The sequence below is a fragment of the Aquarana catesbeiana genome, linkage group LG08 (assembly GCF_042186555.1).
Source record: "Aquarana catesbeiana isolate 2022-GZ linkage group LG08, ASM4218655v1, whole genome shotgun sequence".
NCBI lineage: Eukaryota > Metazoa > Chordata > Amphibia > Anura > Ranidae > Aquarana > Aquarana catesbeiana.
The window spans coordinates 260,225,112-260,231,111 of NC_133331.1; positions in this window are offsets into that span (position 1 = coordinate 260,225,112).

Below are 6,000 nucleotides of genomic sequence, written 5' to 3' on the forward strand. Positions count from 1 at the left end.
TTTAAGAGCCTATCAATGTTCCTTCAGTTACTATGTTGTTTTGTTTTTCTATTTCCTTTCTTTTCGTTGCCAAGTTTTTTAGATGACTACAGCATCAAGAAACCAGAATCGCCATACCCTCTCAGAGGAAATCAGAATCTCACCACATGCAAGATTAATCCTCCTAGGACACCTACTTACTTCCTCTGCGATTACCTCATCTCCAAGAGTGAGTACTCAACTATATCCACTAAACACAATTCCCTCCGCTGCCCGTGGTACCAGCAGCGGTCGACGGAGGAACTATATCCCACTGATAATAGTGTCCTGAGTCACACTTACAGCACGTACCATCAACTCCAAATATGATGCTCAACATATTGTCTATTAATGCTAAAGGACTTAATCATCCTGCAAAGCGTAACTCCATGTGGAAAGAAGCAATTACATACCACTGTGACTTAGTGTGCACACAAAAGACCCATTTTTTGGCCTCTAATCTCCCTAAATGCTCTCAAAAGAACTATCCACACATCTTTAAAGCAAATGCGAATTCAAAAACAGAGGAGTCCTAATAGCCATCAGGGACACAGTGGCATTCAAGCTGCATGAGGTTGTGTATGACCCATTGGGCAGATTCTTAATATTAATATGCTTATTGAACTCAACTATGTACACAATAGTTAATGCATACTCACCCAAGAAACATTAAATCCAATTCTTCAATAGATTACTAAAAAAAGTGAAATGCCTCCAAAAAGGGTTATTAGTGATCTGTGGAGACTTTAATCTAACTCCTGACCCATCGTTGGACTCTACCTCCCAGTCTAAACGAATAAGTCCAGCGCTTCTTCCCTCCATCATTTAACATGATCTACACGATGCATGGCGATGCCTTCACGCCAATGAAAAGGACTTTACTTTTTTTTCAATACCACATTGCACCTATACTAGAATTGACTTATTTTTAGTGGATCAATAGACTCTACTTCGAACATCTTCTGTATCAATTAACCTGATAACATAGTCAGACCATGCTTCGATGGTTTTCTCCATGGTGGACTCAACGATTGTTAACACGAGGCCGGTATGGAGAATTAATTCATATCTTCTACAACAAAGAGAATATAAAAAAGCTTTTCAAGATCACATAATGGAGTTTTTTTTCTAATAATGCGAATTCTGTTTCAAACCCATTCATATTATGGAATGCGCATAAAGCATTTATGAGAGGTATATGTATTCAGTTGGGGGCAAGGGTTAAGAGGCAGAGGCAAAAGCGGTTAAATGATCTAATGAATGAAATCAATATCCTGGAAACGCAAAACAAAAATAATCCCTCCCATTCCACCTCCCAAAAAATAATTAAACTTAGACACGATCTTAGACTCTTGCTATTAGAAAACTTGACCCCTTGTGTCTGAACTTAGGTAAAGTTCACCAAACCTGCCAGAACCTAGGTACATTCTGCTCATCAATGTGGAAGTGTTCTGTGAATTTCAATTTAGAATTTATATGCTAGAATTAAAAAATTCCTGAGGAGTCTCTCTTACCTTATCCAGCTGCAGGGTTCTGTTATACAAACCCAATCTTCACCTCTCATGGTGGGCTCCATTTGAAAAAACCTTCAGAGACTGGGGCCCCCTTGAATAGGAGGATCCGCAGTTCTGGCCCCGTAAAGCACCCCGCCAGGGATATGGCTGAAAAAAACAAATACTGGATCCCGGTCTTTTCTCCCCTATGTGAATGAAACAAAAGCTATACTTAGCACACAGATATTTGAGTCCAGGAATAGTAATATGAAACATTGTAGTGAAGTGGTGTACAAATTGTCTGTTTGGGCAGAGTTCCTAGTTGAAGACATAATTAAAATTCCCTTTGAAACAAGCTTACCAAACAGAACAAATTACCGGGACACCATACACGATAAGATCTGCACATTGGCAATGGGCCGCATACTGGACTTAAATAAAAAGAACGCTCCGTCATTCATTTTTCAATTTTTTTTTTAGTGAAATATACAATAAGACACAATGACCACTCTTTGTCATAAATTCCTGCAACTGCTTCAGAGTTGCTGTAGGCCTCTTGGCGTCTAGGGGTAGACTTGTTAATTTTGCTAGTCCCCACTTGGCTGGCTTATATTCTAGTTATTGGACTTAAAATGGGTATGGGGGCCCAGGTCCCACCCTGAAGGACATATATCAATGTCACCAATTTGGACAACCCCAAAAACGAAACAAGGAGAAGCGCCTTTAAAAATGCAAAATTGCTTAAAAGCTAGTAACTTGGGGGCGGGGGGCTGTTGTTTTTCAAAAGAACATGCTCTCCTGGAAATGTTAGAGTCCTCTAACTCTAACTAACATTTCCAGGAGAGCATGTTCTTTTGAAAAACAACAGCCCCCAAGTTACTAGCTTTTAAGAAATTTTGCATTTTTAAAGGCGCTTCTCCTTGTTTCGTTTTTGGGGTTGTCCAAATTGGTGACATTGATATATGTCCTTCAGGGTGGGACCTGGGCCCCCATACCCATTTTAAGTCCAATAACTAGAATATAAGCCAGCCAAGTGGAGACTAGCAAAATTAACAAGTCTGTTCCCATAGACTTCCAAACTGGACATTAATTCAGGATGATGTCCAGAGGCCACCCCTCGGGGGGGGGGGGGGCACTGTCAGAAGAGTGTTGCTTTCAGGCGCTTCAGCCGCGTCCCTGTGCGCATGCGCGGCGGAATGGCGCTTCGGTGCATGCGCATTCGCGAGCCGGTAATCTGGCGCACGCACATGCAGGATCAGCACAGTTCACTGTACACCCATCCAGCTTCCAGTCACGGAGTTCTGGCTTAGCTGTGGGTGGACCGTGGAGGCAGAGCTGCTGAAATTCAGCAAAGGGCATTTCCATACACTCAGGGAGGTTCAGGAGACCACAACTTATTTCAGCACTTTTCATTCGGGGAGTCTTTCTTTCCTGTGGAAAAAACTATGGGAGGTGGGAAAATGACAGATGCTAACGGACTTCTCAGGCCATAGATATGAGACAGCAGACGGCGGGTGAATTCATTGAGGATCCTAATGTGTATGGCAGTAGATGTCCATCTGAGTGAATGTTCCTCCTGTTTTTGCCTATGTCAGATCTAATTACTGTGTAGCTCTCACCTGCACCAGCACTAAGACATCAGGAATGGCAAACTTTTTTGGATGATTCAACCACTAACAGCAGGAGGAAGAAGATGTGGTGGAACTAGTCACCACTTATGACGCTTTTCATTACTTCTTGTAACTCTTGTGGCAGCGTCTTCGTTGCTAACATTTGTCGATGAATCATACAGTGAGTTCCAATGGCTTTTGGTGATTCATTCAATACCAAACATTGAAATCCAGACCGACATCTTAGCATAGCTGGAGCACCATCTGTGCAAACACTACAAACCTTTTCCTGATTAAAGACAGACATATTCACTTTGCATTTACATTTTTTCTCAGTTATTTTTAGTCTCTCAGCAGCTGGGGGAATTTATGGCTCCTAGAGTGGGAGGTGACAAAAGCTGACAACCCCATGATCATACCACCCTAGTGTTTAACCCCTTCCCTGCCTATTTTTTTTTTATTAGTAATGGCAGCGATCTGAGATTTTTATCATGACTGTGACATTATGGCGGACAGATCAGACACTTTTGGCGCTATTTTGGGACCATTCACATTTATTCAGCGTTCAGTGCGTTTAAAAATGCACTGGGACCCAGGTCCTGCCCCAGGGTACATGTATTAATGCAAAAAAAATTTTAAAAAAGGCGGAGTGATTTTAATGATGCTTAAAGTGAAAAAATAAAAGTGAAATATTCCTTTAACCACTTGCTTACCGGGCACTTAAACAACTTTTTTCCTGGCAGGAGAAAAGCTGCTTGAAAAAAACGCAAAATGACACATTTTGCATGTTAATGCATTCTATTGATCAGAATATTCATATCCCAGCACATGGATTGTGAGAACAGTGCTGCTGCCACTAGTACTCCTGGTGGGAGACATGCTGGGGTGACTGGTGTTCATGGTGGGAGCCATGCTGGGGTGACTGGTGTTCATGGGGAGAGTATCACTGGGGTAACTAGTAATGATGCTGCTAGTAATGATGATATGAGGTGCAGTGATGATGTCACTAATATTGATGTGGTGAATAATTCTGATGTTATCAATGCTGGTATATCTGAATGGGGTCATCAGCAGTCTGAGGGCTCTGAAAATGTAGCGATGGAGGGGGGTTTGTCCTAGGGGGGTCTGTACTAATGGGGGGGGTTTGTCTTGGGGGGAGGGTGTACTAATGGAGGGAGGGGGGTTTGTCCTGGGGTGGGGGGGTCTGTACTAATGAAGGGAGGGGGTTTGTCCTGGGGGGGTCTGTACTAATGGAGGGGGGTGGTTTATCCTGGGGGGTCTACGCCCAGGAAAGTACACGTCACATAATAAATATTCCATGGACTCGACATGCCTCTCAGCAAATAGCATGGGGTGTCTACTTTCCAAAATGGGGTCATCTGGGGGGGGGGGTTGAACTGTACTGGCATTTTATGCACAACATTTAGAAGCTTATGTCACACATCACCCACTCTTCTAACCACTTGAAGACATATAATGTGTGCGCATCAAACAAAGCAGAAAGAAATCATGATAGATCTTTGTGTTCTTCCTTTTTAGGTTTTATGGTTACGTTATCGTCTTCTGCTCTGCAGAGATTTTCTTCATCTTCTTTTTCTAAAAGTTCTTCACAAGTGGATCTTCCTTCTTCAGTATATTGCATATCTGTCTTTGACCCTTCACTTTCTTTGTGATCTCTTGATCGTGTGTGCATTATCTTCTCTCCACCTTCTCTGTCTGGGTTTTGGGAAACTGTTGGGCTGCATTCACACCTGACATTTCCTTTTCAAGCAGAAAGTCATGTGATTTTACTGCGAATTTGCACAGGTCAAAAGGTCAACAATGTAAAACGCAGAAAACGCCTGTAATATGTCCAAAAAGAAACTCATGTACTTTTTTGAGCTTCAGGCTTTTTGCTTCAGGCTACAAAATGCTCAGATGTGAACAGGGGCTATAGTGAGATAGCATCTCCCCTATAGGGGTACACTGCAGACAACAATTCAGTCCAGACAAATGTTTAAGCTTTTTTCCATTCCCTTTTTTATCCATTTTTTTTCATTATTAAAGCAGAGTTCCACCCACTTTTACAACTTGGTTAAAAGGGACCCTGAAGGAGAACCCCACGTTCAGAGTCCAAGTTTGTCTCCCAGATGGAAAGAGAGGGCTAGAGCCCAGCTAGCCAAGTGGGAGGAGATGTTCTCCAAGTTCAGGGTTCAAGAGTGCATTACACACAAGTTTGATTTAAATACCGGTTAACTTCTTGGTGATAAACTTTTAACATACTCCACTGGTATTCCATTCTAATATTGTTGGTGTTATTATTTAACTGCAATAAAAAAATCTTCCAGATTGCTCTAAGATCCTACCCAAATAATGAGTAGGTCATTAATAAATCTCTGATAAAAGATCACCTCCTTTATTTCTACTAAAGACCACAGACCCCCCCCCCATTAGGGTACAGTACATAAAAACCCCCGGGCGGCAGCTGGGACAAGTCCTTTATTTTTGTTGCTACGGCAACGTATGCAATGAGGAACTTAACAAGAAAGGGAAGGATACAAAACACCCCATGTACAGAAGACTGGTGCATACAGCGATTGATGTGTCCACTATTAATGAGGTAGGTTCTTTTCAAGTTTCTGTGAAAGTTCAAAATTAATATAGTAATCATAAAAGGATTTTCTTCTAAGGCTAAACGTTAAATTGGAGTAGTTTGTGGCACACGCTATCACTTTTTTCATTCAACCCAGCAGGCTGACCAAAAAAAGAGGAGCTTGCTGCAAGACCCTGCTGCTCTCAAGCTCTCTCATCTCCTCCTCCCATGCTCGTCCTCAGGATTTCTCCAGAACCTCTCCCATCCTCTGGAACTCGCTACCTCCATCTATCCGGCTATCCCCTAC